The sequence below is a fragment of the Triticum aestivum genome, chromosome 1A (assembly GCF_018294505.1).
Source record: "Triticum aestivum cultivar Chinese Spring chromosome 1A, IWGSC CS RefSeq v2.1, whole genome shotgun sequence".
NCBI lineage: Eukaryota > Viridiplantae > Streptophyta > Magnoliopsida > Poales > Poaceae > Triticum > Triticum aestivum.
In genome coordinates this window covers 471,805,063-471,820,802 of record NC_057794.1, presented here as the reverse complement: position 1 = coordinate 471,820,802, position 15,740 = coordinate 471,805,063, and positions in this window count along the sequence as shown.

The window sequence follows — 15,740 nt, the reverse complement described above, 5'->3', positions numbered from 1 at the left end:
CGTGGCTCTTGGAGAAGGAAGGAGGCCGGAAGATCAGCGCTCGAGCGACTACAAACAGAAGCTAAGTTGCACTGAACCCTTATTTGTTCTATCCTTCTTATATGAGGTTATTCCCCCCGGAGATGTCACGCCTTTGTATGATAAACCTGCACGCCAGGGGGCTCTCCCACGATCGGCAACGCCCTTGCCCTATTTCGAGTCGGCTCAACAGCTCAAGCGGCTGCGTCGAGAATGGTAGAGTAGCCTTCCGCGACCAACAACGCTCTCGATTCTGACTCGAGTCAAGCTCGACAGTTCGAGCGGCCGCGTTCGGAACAGAAAGGTGGCTCATCCGGCAGCACGCGTACCCAGCAGGCCCATGGGGATCCATCCCCAAAACGTCGCTAGGGGCTTCCGCGCCGGCGAGCCTACCCAATCGGCGTAGGGCACGCATACAAAGAGGAATTGAACAGGGAAATAACGTGCATGAAATTAAAAGTACTGCAAAGTTATATTACATCACATCATTGCTGCGGTTCTAACTAAAGATGAAATTTGTCTTGGTCGTGAACCTGCAGCGGCGGTGAAGAACGTGATGCCTAATCCCGGCGCTGGCCTTCCACCCTCTTGATTTCGTTGATGCTGCTGATGACGGACTTGATGCGCTCCTTGAGCACCGTGAGGTCAATACCCTCCGGGAAGCTATCCATCGCGGCACCGAAGTCGAGGTCGGGATTCCAGTACGCCATCTTGGTGAGGACCTTGGTCATGACCCCCCGGCAAAGTCGCCGGGCTTCCCCGGCCAACGTGGCCGCTCAGTTGGAGTGAAGATAAGCCATGGCTCCGGGGATGCCCTCGAAGAATAGGGTCAGCTTGGTGTTGACGGTCCCGCTGCGCTCAGGGGCGTACCTCACGTTTGGAATCCCCATGGTGGCCAACTGCGAGGTGACCCTGCCGGCGACCTCCTCGAGACGGCTGGTCCATCTGTTCTCGCCCGCCACATAATCTTGGTGGGAGGCGGCCTCGTTCGCCCGCAGCTGCTTCTCCTCCTACAGACTTCTGGTCAAGGTCTCCTCCCGAGCCCTGCTCTCCGACAACATCTTCTCGAGATCCTCCAGCTTCAGCTTGAGGTCTCTGATGGAGTTTTGCGCTTCGGAGAGCTCCCCAGCCCTGCTGATGACCGCTCCTTGCGCCTCCACCAAGGCACTGTTGAGCGTGCTCTTCTCGTTGGACAGCTTGAGGGTCTGCTCCTTCAGCTCGTCCTGCGCCACCTTCAACTCCCTTACTTTGCCGGCATGGGCCAGAGCCTGGGCATCGAGTGCCTCCTTGTGCCTCTGCTCCAGCTCGTGAGTCCTCCGTGCGACAAGGGCCTCGAGCTCCTCATCCTTGCCACGGAGCGCTGCGGCAAGCTTCGCCTCACGCACGGTGAGGTCCTCTTCCTGGGAATCCAGTGCGGCTTGATGCTGGTTCCGGACGGCCTCGGTCGCGGCAGCCAAGTTTGCCGCCTGTTCCTGGGCCTTCTCGATGTCAGCCATCTTCATGGTGAGCTCGACATTGCGCTTGGCCAATTCCTCATGAAAGGCCCTCTGCTCCTCGCGAGTCTGGTGGAACCAGGTCTACGCCTCAGCAACGCGTGCCTTGAAATCCACCTCCGCCTGGTCCATCATTGCCGTCCTGGACTTAACCTTGTCTAGAAGGACACGGTAGAGCGCCTGGAGTTTTCGGAAGTTGGCCCCCATGGCGCGGAAAAGCTGCTCTTCTGGAGAACCATCACCGCCAATGCCCGGCTCACCGACAACCTCGAGCCCGATGGCGGCAAGCACCTCGCCGTCAAAGACTTCCCCTTCGGCGGGCGCCCGGTAACTTGACGCCCCTGGGAGGTGGACGAAAAGATCGTCGCCCACCTTCAGATACCTGCCGGGGCCCGAGGTTGAGGAGGAGGGAGGCTGATCATCAACCGCCTCTTCCTCGGCGGTGGCCTTGCCGGCTTCCCTAGCAGGCCCACCGTTGGCGCCCTCGGCAGAAGCCTCGCCGGTCGCCTTGGCGGCCCCCGCAGTGGTGTCCTCGGCAGCATCCTTGGCGGCCTCATCAGTGGCGACCTCGGCAGCATCCTTGGCGGCCTCCTCAGCAATGTTCCCAACAACGGTATCCACGTCCTCCATACCTATTGAGGGAGGGCCTGGGTAGTAAGGGGAGCATTGAAGCCAAGAAAAAGAATAAGGGAAAAACAGAGACGGAGGACAGGCAACTCACCAGTGCGAGGTTGTGTAACAGAAGCTCCCTCCCCACCAGCATCCGGCGCCATGGCAGAGTCACCAGCACCCAAGTTCCCCTCTTCCTCCATGGGTGTGGGCTCCGTGCTTGATGTCCTTGTCGGGGACGCCCCTCGCGGCGGCGTAGTCGATGGGGGTGGTGTGTTGGGGGTAGCCCTCTGCGGCTCCTCCTGCTGCCGCTCCCCTCCTGCAAACCCGGCAAGGTCAACACCATAGCATCGGACGCCTACCACATGTCGAGTAAGAGGAGGGTGACGAACTTACGCTGGGGGCTATGCCGGGGGCTGCTGTCCGGGCTGCTCAACACCACCAGTGGCGTCTTTGAAGCCCCAGCTGGGGGCTGACTGCTCGCCGAGGCCTTCGCCCCCTTCACCCTCTGGGCCAACGTCTCTACATCCCTGCAAAAGCAAAAACGGATCAAGATGGGTGGCTTAATTCAGAGGAATGAAAATGGCAGTAAGGAACAGAGTAATTACTCGTCATCCACCTCCTCCTCTTCCACCACTTTCCTCTTCCTCTTCGGGCTAAGAGGCCCGAGATCAAAAGTGACCTCCGCATCGACATCCGAGTCGACATCTGCCGGAGGAGGCGAAGACGGCGGGGTTTGTGCGCGCCCAGATGAAGAAGGGGATGTTGTCTTCTTCTTCTCAGCGGCCTTCGTTAGCCTCTTGGCTGCCGTGGCCCTCGGGTGACGCCCAGACCCCTCCAGGGTCAATTGATGCCGCGCAGCCCTGCTGGGCCGAACCGGCTCACCGGAGCCAGCCCGCCGCGGGACTTGCCCTCTTCCCCTGGTTGGCGTCGAGCCCGCCACCATTTCCTCCGACGACGACGACTCGTCGGCCGCGTCTTCGATGAGCGGAGATCCGGTGTCGGCACTGCTGACCTCCCTGGAGGCCGCCGCCCACCGGGTGAGCTCCTCTTCCTCCGCAGCCGTTGCGGCCTTGTCCTCCACACCCCCGGCGCTGTCAGCCGCCATGGCAAGCTGTGCCTCCCTCGCCCTAGTGGCGATGTAGTCTAGCTCTGCCTGGGTGGTGTCCATGATAAGCCACCGCTCGGCATCAGCATTGACATACACCTCGATCAGGGTGTCAAAGAATTGTTGCACATCTGCGTCCTTCGGCTCCTCCTAGCTCGGGACAGGGCCGTGCACATTACAGTCTGGCATCATGGCGATGATCTCGGACCGAAGCGAATTGTTGCACAACGGGACCACCCCCGCTGGCAGCTTGAAAAACGGCCCCTTGAGAGCCTTGCCAACCTTTGCGGCAGCCCTCGCGGCCATGCCGGTCCGTTCGACCTCGCCATCGCGACCCACATCAAGCTGGAAAAGCCGCTGGCAGAAGTGGGCATGCACCAGCACTGTGAAGTTGTGATCGAGGCCGGGGCGGAGTCGCATAATGTCAGCCGGATTCATAAAGAGCCAAGCTGGCCTCCCCTTGTTGTGCAACGGGGCAATCCGGCGACGAATGAAGTCCGCCCCGATCATCTCAAGGGTGAGTCCAGCCCGGGTGAGCCGGAGAATCCTGGTGGTGGCAACAGTGAGCCTCCCGTCGGTGGCGTCGACATCGCTCCAATCGCTGCCACGGACCGGTGGCACTCGGCGGACCTTGCAGAATTCCGGCGGGTTTTCATCCTCAATCCAGCACCACCGGCCACGCCATTCCTCCCACCTCTCCTTCACGGCACCGTCCGGGTAGGCCCCCTTGGATCTTGGGATCCAGGTGACGCAACCAGAGACGGCACCTCCCGGCTGGATCCGAGGGAAGAAGTAATGGCGGAAGAGCGTCGTGTTGGGCTGCACCCCGGCAAAGCCTTCGCAAAGATGCGCGAAGAAAGCCATGCATGCCACCGCATTCAGAGTAAAATCCAAGAGGCGAAAGACGAAGGTGTGCATAACGTCGCAGAAGAAATCGGAGAAAGGGGGGCATAACCCGCAAGAAAGATAATCGACGAAAAAGGGATACCGATTTGGAGCAGGATCGGCGCAAGCAGCAGGAATGACGTGCGTCGCCGGGTGTCCCGAATTCTTTCCCCCCGTCTTCGCTCCCCATAGGGGCCTGAAGGAGGCCCGGAGCTCTTGAACATCAACCATCAAGGGGAAGAAGAAGGCGGACTTTGTCCGGTCCCCCGACAGCGCGCTCTCCGGCGGCTCCACAGTCCCAGCGCCCTTAGCCATCCCCTTGCCCTTGACGGATTTGGGCGCCATGGCGACCAAGAAGTTTAGAGGGCTGAGGAAGGGGGATGGCGAAGCAACGACGGCGGGCAACGGCGGAAGCTTAGGAAGGAAGGAAGAGAGGAAACGGCGGCTCTGAGATTGGAAAAGGCACGAGGAAAGAGGATAAAGTGAGCAGCGCGCCCGCGGTTATTCCTTTCTTATGGGGGAAAACATGGGCCGCCTCCTTTCACATTAATTGTGGTGTGACGCATGCCTACGGGAACCAACCCCACGCATGCCGCCCACGTCACACGCACCTCCCCACGCCGCGCCACGCGCGGGAGTCGTGGGAAGCGCAGCGCGCGAAGAATCTTACCGCGGTAAAAACCGCCCCGCCTGCCCGCGCACCGTTTTTGGGCCTAGCCCAACAACACGTTGCGCTTATGTGTGGCCCAGACCTGGGGGCTCCTGTTGGTGTAAAACAAGAGGGGTACACTTTTTGTACCCCTATAACTGTGCACGGGCAGTCTGAGCCACGGGCACCACCACACCAAGCAAGGCAAGGGAGGTGAGCCAGGGTAAGACCGAAGCTCAAGAGAACTATGATGCCAAGGCCAAGACCACGGAGAGCAAAGGGGACGAAGCGGACTCCCCCGGCAAGATCCTTGCCAGGAGACAGTTCTAGCAGCCCCGGCAAGACCCTTGCCGCGGCGACTCGTCCCGCGCCTACGGAGCGAATCACCCTTGAGTCCACTGCCCCCAGAGGGCAAGGATTCGGGAGACATCCCCGTGGCAGCATGCAGATCTTCGTGAAGACATTCTAGATCAGATACGCACTAAGGAGGCGACAACTCTTGGCGGGATCCCAGCCGAGGAAGACCACAAGGCCCCCGGCAAGCGCCTTGCCGGGGATGACGGCAGGCGCCTCGGCAAGACCCTTGTCGGGGCCCCGGCAAGGCCCTTGCCGAGGACACCCGCAGGGCCACCATCAGTCCCACGCCGACTAAACCTCCACCGCCGTTCGCATGCAGCTGCCGACCCAACCAGCTGGGCAGGCACCCACGTGGCGGCGTGCAAATCTTCATGAAGACCCACCACTGCGCCACCTCAGCTGCCTGCCTACCTACGTGGCATCGCAAGCGTCGCTGGCCAGGGCGCGTGTCGACACAAGAAGGAGCAGCGACGGACGAGGCAGATCTCTCCCCCTTCCTCGATAAAGCAAGGACACCTAAGCAAGACGCATTAAATGCGCCTTGTCATGTAATGCGAGGGATAACCTCGCATCACTGTACCCTTTCCACCTCCTGTGTGCCACTATGGAAACCCCTTTTCCTATAAAAGGAGGCCCGAGGCGACCAGGAGAAGGATTCGGCTTTTTGGAGCTCCTCACGCCCCATAGCTAGCTCAAGAACACAAATACACAATCCACCAAAGCAGGGGTAGGGTTTTACGCATCCTTGCGGCCCGAACCTGGATAAACAAACCGTGTGCTACCTGCTTGATGCGCTCTTCTCACGACCCCTCACCCCGCCAACAGTAGTAGGGATTCTCGTGATCCCATAGGTGTCGTTCCGCACCGACACATACCAGGCCGTCGATGGAGCCACGCCATGGGCCGCAGGAAGGTAAGTCTGGGTACCCTGGTTCCCAGAACGCCGAGAGTAACCCCCGGGACCAAGGCGCACTCGTACTTGGCTTCGAGGTGAAACCAAAGGGCAAGGGAGAAGTGCCGCGGGCCCCAATCGCCTGTAGACCGAGTCAAAGTGTGGCGCTTGATGGGATGTGGGCGTCTCCACTTCCCCACGCCGCCTCGGCAACTGCTGTCGGTGTCAAAACCGGCAGATCTTGGGTAGGGGGTCCCGAACTGTGCGTCTAAGGATCGAAGGTAACAGGAGGCAGGGGACACAATGTTTACCCAAGATCGGGCCCTCTTAATGGAGGTAATACCCTACTTCCTTCTTGATTGACTTTGATGAGTATAGGGGATACAAGAGTTGATCTACCTCGAGATCGTAATGGCTAAACCCTAGATGTCTAGCCTGTATGATTATGATTGCCTCTATGGACTAAACCCTCCGGTTTATGTAGACACCGAAGGGGGCTAGGATCATATAGAGTTGGTTTACATAGAAAGTAATCTTCATATCCGAACGCCAAGCTTGCCTTCCACGCCAAGGAGAGTCCCATCCGGACTCGGGGGTGAGGGAGTCCTGGACTAAGGGGTCCTCGGGCGTCCGGCCTGTTATTCATGGGCCGGACTGATGGGTTGTGAGGACATGAAGGCCGAAGACTACACCGTGTGAGGATTGGACTCTACTTGGTGTGGAAGGCAAGCTTGGCGACCAAAGATTCCTTCTTATGTAACCGACTCCATGTAAACCCTAGATCCCTTCGGTGTCTATATAAACCGAAGGGGATAGTCCGGAAAGGACAACATATATACTCATTACCATATTCATAGGCTAGGCTTCCAGGGTTTAACCATTACGATCTCGTGGTAGATCAACTCTTGTAACACCCATATTCATCAATATCAATCAAGTAGGACGTATGGTATTACCTCCATAGAGAGGGCCCGAACCTGGGTAAACATTGTGTCCCCTGTCTCCTGTTACCATCGATCTTAGACGCACGGTTCGGGACCCCCTACCCGAGATCCGCCAGTTTTGACACCGACATTGGTGCTTTCATTGAGAGTTCCACTGTGCCGTCGACAAAAGGTTCGATGCATGGCCCCTTCAATCGTCAATAATGACGCTATCCAAGGAGGAATCTTCCTTCCCGGACAGATCTTCATATTTGGCGGCTTCGTGCTGCAGGCCAACTTGCTTGGCCATCTGGAGCAGATCGACAGCTACGCCCCTGGCCATCAGGTCGGATTCGATAGCTTGAACTATGCCACGGACATCCGTGTAAACCTGATCTTCGAGGGATTTGAGCCCGCGGCGATTGCTCCCCTCATCCCGATGAATGTGACTTAAATCTGTCATCGTACCACACCGAGAAGATGGTTCCTGCGGTTGCAACGACCTTAGAGCCGAGGCAGATCGAGCCATCTGAGGCCTCAGAGTACGCGGCGTTGGAGCCGCACATGGACTCGACGCCCTGCAATATTCGCTTTAACGGAACTTCGGACTCGTCTCCGGCTATAAGTTCCGGACTGTGTACGCCCGTGGACACTGAGCTAGATCGGTTATCGATCTTCGAGTTCAGCACCGCTGACATTTTCCAGGACTCGCCTTTGGGTGACATGCTAAAATCTTTAAAGAATCTGTCCTTGGAGAAGGACTCCCATCCGAACTATGTCCGGTTCGATCTAGAGACGGATGATGAGGAATTTTGCTTCCCACCCGCCACCCACTTCATAGCCACCATCGACGACTTAACTGACGTGCTTGACTATGGCTCCGAAGACATCGACGGTATGGATGACGATGCCGACAAAGAGCAAGGCCAAGAGCCGCCATTCACTGGACGTTGGACGGCCACCTCTTCGTACGATGTCTACATGGTTGATAGACCTAAAGGATCTAGCGACGACAAAGAAGAACCAGATGCGAATAAAACCTCCGAGACACAGTCCAAGCGCCGACAGCCCAAACGCCGCCCCAAGCCCCGTCGCTCAAAGGACGGAAACACTAGCACCGGATAAAATACTACTCCGAGCGACGCCGAAAACAATAAAGACCCTGTCGGGGCTACATCCGAACAGGAACAGGACAGCAGGCAAGACAACCCTGACGAACAGACCATAGAAGATGATCTGGAGGATGATAGTTACTGTCCACCCTCCAAGGAGGAGATAAGTCTTGGCAACGAAGATTTCATCGTGCCTGAGGATCCTCTCGAGCAGGAGCGCTTTAAGCTTCAGCTCATAGCCATGGCAAGGAGTCTGAAAAAGAAACAACACCAGCTTCAAGCTGAACAAGACCTGCTCGTCAACAGATGGACCGACATCCTCACAGCCGAGGAACACGGCCTCAACCGCCCAGCCAAGAGCTACTCGAAACACAGACAGCTACCTCAATTCGATGAGGAGGCGCCGGAGCACATATCTCCCTCGCGTAGTACGGACCGACCACCACGTGGTCGGGATAGGACGGCTTAATGGCCACCCCGCGATCAGGATAAAACTGCAACTCGGGCCGAAGAGCAGAATACCCCACCACCCCGCCAAAGTAGGGACAGAAGAGTCCGAAGTCGTATGTATGACCTCCGACAGACTCTGGACAGTAGATCAGGACACACAAGATTGATTTAAGGATCGCGAGGACGTGCCTCGAAGCACGATGATGGCTACCTATTCGAACGTGTCAAACCTAACCACGCTCGGGCCGAACGCTGCAAACGAACTCCATCTGAGCTCCGCCATGATGCGGCCCGATAAAGAGGCCCCACACACCCGCTCTGCTTCACAGATGAAGTACTGGAACATGAATTCCCCAAGGGGTTCATGCTCTTCAATATCGAATCATACGACAGCACAACTGATCTGACAGTATGGATAGAAGATTTCATCCTCCACATCCACATGGCCCGAGGAGACGACCTCCACGCTGTCAAGTACCTCCCATTAAAACTCAAAGGACCAGCTCGGCACTGGTTAAATAGCCTGCCTGAGAACTCCATCGGCAGCTGGGAGGACTTGGAAGAGGCGTTCCTCGACAACTTCCAAGGAACTTATGTCTGGCCATCAGATGCCGATGACCTAAGCCACATAGTTCAACAACCCGGAGAATCAGCTAGAAAATTCAGGACTAGGTTCCTAACCAAAAAGAACTAGATCGTTGACTGTCCGGATGCCGAAGCCCTAGCAGCCTTAAAACACAGCATCTGTGAGGAATGGCTAGCACGCCACCTCAGACAAGAAAAACCGAAGTCAATGGCAGCCCTTACGGCACTCATGACCTGCTTTTGCGCAGGCGAGGACAGCTGGCTGGCTCGTAGCAAAAACACAGCCAGCGAGGCATACCCCATCGAGGCCAAGAACAACATCAGCAAGCTCCAGCGCAACAGACACAAACGCAGAAGCAATGGCGACAACACCGAGGACACCACAATCCACACCGGATTTAGTGGCTCCAAGTCCGGCCAATGGAAGAAACCCTACAAAAGAAATAACGAAGGACCTTCCAGCTTGGACCGCATACTCGACCGTCCGTGCCAAATTCATGGCACCCCGGATAAACAAGCCAATCATACCAACAGGGATTGTTGGGTCTTCAAGCAAGCTGGCAAGTTAAATGCCGAAAACAAAGAAAAGGGTTCACAAAGTGAGGACGAGGACGAAGAGCCCCGGCAGCCGAACACCAGGGGACAGAAGAAATCCCCCCAAGTCAAAACGGTGAACATGATATACGCCACACACATCCCCAGGAAGGAGCGCAACTGAGCACTCAGGGACGTCTACGCGGTAGAGCCAGTCGCTCCAAAGTTCAATCCGTGGTCGTCATTTCCGATCACCTTCGATCGACGAGATCATCCGACTAGTATCCGCCATGGTGGCTCGGCCGCACTGGCCTTGACCCAATCATCGACGGATTCCACCTAACACGAGTCCTGATGGATGGCGGAAGCAACCTCAACCTGCTGTACCAGGATACAGTACGGAAGATGGGCATTAATCCCCCATGAATCAAACCAACAAAGACTACCTTTAAAGGAGTCATACCAGGTGTAGAGGCCAGCTGTACGGGCTCAATCACGCCGGAGGTGGTCTTCGGTTCTTCGGACTACTTCCGAAGTGAAGAGTTAATCTTCGATATCGTCCCCTTCCGCAGCGGCTACCACGCACTGCTCAGACGAACCGCGTTTGCTAGATTCAACGTAGTACCACACTATGCTTATCTCAAGCTCAAGATGCCCGGTCCACGTGGCATCATAACAATCAATGGAAATACGAAACGCTCCCTCCGAATAGAGGAGCAAACCGCCGCCCTAGCAGCAGGAGTGCAGAGCGGCTTTCTCAAGCAGCATCATAATCCAGCTGTCAAGCCCCTGGACATCATCAAGAGGGTCCGGACTACACTACAATATGACAGCGCGGCTTGTCAAGAGCTCGATTAGCAATTCGGCCTCCGTCCTAGCCCCAATGAGGTAGTGGCATTCGTACCACCCATACACAATTACGCACTCAAAATTCTATGGACATCGACGGAGGCACGAGATAGCCCGGGGTCTACAATTAGGCCAGGCCGATCCCAGAAACACATACTTTTACTTCTTTTTCTTGTTTCAGGCACCCTTTTCAGCGGGCCTGATGTCAAGTCCTTTAGAAGGACTGAAATACAACGGATGCAAGCAACACAGGTGTGTAGGGTAACCTTTATACGCTCTTCTCGACAGTATTCATACTTATTTCTCAGGACCCGCACGCTGCGCCCTATTGATGCCGGCATGTTAAATGGCCGGATACTTCTCGCACCATCTGTACAAGATACGCCTTGACGTATCCATCCTGTTATAATAAAATGGTTCGTGGCCCAGTTCCCGTGGTTCTCGCTTCTTACTTCGTTTTTATTTTCGATCTGCTTATTTGCCGCATCGACACTCTTTTACATTTAATATTCGCCAGGGGCTACCTGTCCCCCCACAATACGGCAGCACAGTCCGAACACTTTTTATATATGTTTAGCACCCCCGAATTTAGCATTATATGCATTGGCTCCGAATCATGTCTTTGGTCAATAGTTGGGTTGCCCGGCTCCTGTGCTTGCTACCCTATGTTCCGCTCCATCGGCTAGGGTAGTAAAGGGAGATCTACTGCGATTGTGCGCTGGCGTTGACCTGACGAGCACCTCAGTAGAGAAAGCCGAAATCTGTCTGTCATGATGTGGCGAGAGCCGGTCAGCTATTCGAGGGTTACAAATCGTTGGAGATTTTTTCCGCGTTACGTGAGAGATCGGAACTTCCCGGTCATATGCTGACAGTACTCTGGATTAAACCAGGGGCTGCGCCTATGCTTTATTATAAAACTCCTATGGTTAAGTGAGGGCATTAAAGCCATAAAGTCAGATTGCCTTGTTCGTTGCGCTAAACAACTCCTTCAAGGACCATGTAATTGGATCAAGATTGTTTAGATTCCATCCCGAACACCTCCGTATTACCTACGTGAGGGCAGAGGCCGACGACTGGTCAACCCTCATATTACACACAACATGGCCGCACAGGAGGAAACAATTCAAAGCATAAATTAAATTACTTTACAAAAACTGGCTTTGTTCACATAATACAAGACAAAGGCAACATGAATACATTTATTCAAATACAATGTCCTGCGAACATTGCACCGCTACAAGTCAAGACCCTTCTACAAGATCCTCGAAATATCATTCGGGTGTGCAGTGCTCCTTGCCCTCCGGCGGCCCGCTGGCGACTTCAACAGCGTTCATCTTCGCCCACCACATCTTGCAGCGAGTGAAGGTCATACGGGCACCTTCAATACAGACGAGGCGCTTGATAACGTGAGCGAAGGTCATACAGGCACCTTCAATACAGACGAAGCGCTTGATAACGTCCAGCCGAGGACAGGCTTCCACCATCCGCCTCACAAGTACGAAGTAGCTACTAGGCATAGCTTCGGCTGGCCACAGCCGGATTATCACATCCTTAATGACTAGTTCGGCCACCCTATGCAGCTCCACCAGCTGTTTTAGCTGATCGGTGAAGGACACGGGATGCTCTGATGCCGCATACTGCGACCAGAAGAGCCTCTCTGAAGAACCCCCTCCTTCGGCTCGATACAACTCCACGGCGTCTGATACACTGCGTGGCAAACCCGCAAAATCCCCTGGGGAACACCGAAGCCGGGTTAGTAAAAGGTATTGCTTCTCCGCATACTTGCTTTGCATCTTAAATGCCTTACCCGCTATGATATTCTTGGCCTCCTGGATCTCTTGGAGGGCGGCATGGGCCTCATCCCATGCGGCCTCTGCGCTCTGACGAGCCTTGGTGAGTTCGGACCCTCGAACTGACGCATCATGCTCCAAGGCCTCGTATTTTTTCACCGCATCTTGGAGCTCCTGGTGGACTTCTTTGACCCGGGCATTTAGCTTCTTACGGGCGGCCTGCTGCTGGACAGCCTGCTCCTCGGCCTCGCCCAAGGCCTTCCTCATAGCCTCGACTTCGGTCGTGACTTCTGCACATATCACAATACCTCTGTCAATATACAACGTTTATCCCTTCCCGGACATATAGCAAGTCATTCCTCACCTTGGTTCTCCTGGAGCCAAACCTTAACCTCGCCGAGCTCGTTCTCGGTCCGCTCCAGCCACCGCTTCAGCTCGGAGACCTCGGTAGCATGCGAGGTCGCGGCCAACAGGGACGCCTGCTTATGAATATATATTCAGTCGGCCTCTTATAATTAAGAGTTGATCCCCTATCCGGTCCTCCTCGCCGAACACCGGACAGCATCTCAGGGGTTACATACTATACGGTTTTTTTTCTCTTTTCTTACCTCAAAACATGTTAACAGGCTGTTGCAGGCTTCCTTCAGTCCGCCTTGGCGGAATGAACCTTCTCGACCACCGCACCCATAAGGATACGGTGCTCGTCCATGATGGAGGCGCTTTGTAGTGCCCCTATCAGGTCATCTGGCGCTCCAGGATGGTCAGGAGCCACCGGTGGAAGCGAAGCACCCCCCCTCCTTCAAAGGGGGCTGCTCGCCCGACCCCAGAGCCATATGGGTCTCCAGAATCGTATTCGGCTGAGGGATGAACTGGATACGACCCTCTTCGCCAGTCTCCATGGGAATTGACTCCCCCATGTGTGCGGCAGTGAAGGTCCCACCTTGTGGCGCCTCCCGGACAATGTCCGGGGCTCCTCCTTTTGGAGCGGTCCTCCAGGATAACACTTCGGTGTCATCCCTGGCCCCGGGGGAGTAAGAAGGCGGTGGCGACATGCTCGCCATATCCGACGGAGCCAACGAACCTCTAGATGAGGATCGCTGGATAAGGTCACGAGCCGGACTACAATAGTGTGAATTAACCATGTTAGAATAATAAAAAGAAAGGGCTGGATATGCGCATAAATAAGCCATGTCACTTACGATGCGGCCTGGGGCCTAGTACGGGGGTGACGTTCCGGACTACTATCAGCATCCCACGCGGTGTTGACCGCTGGGGCACCCTTCCCCTTTTTGGGCGCTCGCGCCTCCAGATGTGTCGAGGCCACCCTTTTCTTCTTCTTCTCCTCGGGAGGAGGGTTGTTTTCTTGCTCCTCCTCCTCTTCCTCGTCGTTGTCCTCAGGGACAGAGGAATGGGCCTCGTCGTCTTCGGACGCCGCGTCCGAAGTGCCCTTGCAACGGGGGCCGCTCTTGGCCCCCTTGGCTTTCTTCTTGGCCTTCTTCTCCGGCGCCGTATATGGCGCCAACACTAGCATCTTCGCCAGGAGCGGGATGACTGGTTCTTCGGGCAATGGAGCCGGACACTGGATCCGCTTTGCCTTCTCCATCCAGTCCCGAGGAAGCAACGCTAAAGTCTCAGACATCATCCTCAAAACATTTAAGTTGGGAGTACATCAAAAGTAACATACCTTGCTGGCGGGGCGGTTACAATTGTGACCACGGTCTGAGTCCGTGGCCGGTGGCCTCTCATTGCCCTTAAAGAGCAACTTCCAGGCCCCTTCGTGAGAAGTATCGAAGAGCCTTTTCAGGGTCTAGTGCTTCTTCGAATTGAATTCCCATAAAGGGCGGCTGTGGCGCCGGCACGGAAGAATTCGGCGGATTAGCATCACCTGGATAACGTCGACGAGCTTGATGTCCTTGGTCACCATGCTTTGCACGCGCGTCTGCAGCGCTATCAGCTCGTCAGGTGCACACCAGTCTGGACTCTTCTCGACCCAGGAGGTGAGTCGCATGGGAGCGCTAGAGCGGAATTCAGCAGTAGCGGCCCAGGTGGTGCCGCGAGGTTCTGTAATATAGAACCACTGCATCTGCCATTCCTTTACTATCTCAACAAAGGTGCCTTTGGGCCATGAGACATTGGATAGCTTGCTCACCATGGCCCCTCCGCACTCCGCGTGCTATCCCTCCACCACCTTCGGCTTCACATTGAAGACTTTGAGCCACAGCCTGAAGTGGGGATGGACGCGGAGGAAGGCCTCGCACACGACGATGAACGCCTGAAGGCCTCGCACACATCAGCCCGCGGACGAAGGGGTGGAGTGGAAACCCTAGCCCGCGGAAGAAATGGGGGAGGAATACAGAATACTACCCTCTCTGTGGGCTCCGGCGTGGGGACAACTTGTCACTCGGCTAGCAGACGATGGGCGATCTCCTTCGCCAAATATCCACCCGCCCGGAGCTTAGTAATGTCCTCCTCCTTAACGGAGGAGACCATCCACTTGCCCTGACCACCAGATCCGGACATGGTTGCTTGAGTGGAAAGGAGATAAGAACTCGGGCGCTGGAGCTTGAGATCAGAAAGGCGTAGACGGAGAGAGGGCGTGAGGAAAGGATAGGTGAATCCTTATCCCCTTATAAAGGCAGCAAATATTAAACGCCTCCTCACTCGCCTTAGGATTCGCCTGTTCCCTAGGGGTGTATAAACGGCATGGTTGAGTTACCCATGCCCGCATTGATGGGAATCCCGCAATAAGAGGACACGATCTTTGTTTTGACAAGACGTGCCAATAACAACCACATCTCGAAGCGTAGAATGGCAGAAGAAAAATGGATCTAAATTATAACCGGACAAACGCTACGAAGTGTTGGAAAAAAGCTGTCAGCAGATTAGATCTGTGCAAATATTATATTCTCTCTGCGGTTCTGTATGGTGTGTGTAACAGGTACGGATACACTTACTTCGTCCAAAGACTATTCTGGAGTTCGTAAGGAGGGAACCCGCCTTGCAATGCCGAAGACAAATCTGCGCGCCGGACTCCTCGTCATTGAAGCCAGGTTCAGGGGCTACTGAGGGAGTCCTGGACTAAGGGGTCCTCGGGCGTCCGACCTGTTATTCATGGGCCGGACTCATGGATTGTGAGGACATGAAGGCCGAAGACTGCACCATGTCCGGATTGGACTCTACTTGGCGTGGAAGGCAAGCTTGGCGACCAAAGATTCCTTCTTATGTAACCGACTCCATGTAAACCCTAGATCCCTTCGGTGTCTATATAAACCGAAGGGGATAGTCCGGAGAGGACAACATATGTACTCATTACCATATTCATAGGCTAGGCTTCTAGGGTTTAGCCATTACGATCTCATGGTAGATCAACTCTTGTAACACCCATATTCATCAATATCAATCAAGCAGGACATAGGGTATTACCTCCATAGAGTGGGCCTGAACCTGGGTAAACATTGTGTACCCTGTCTCCTATTACCATCGATC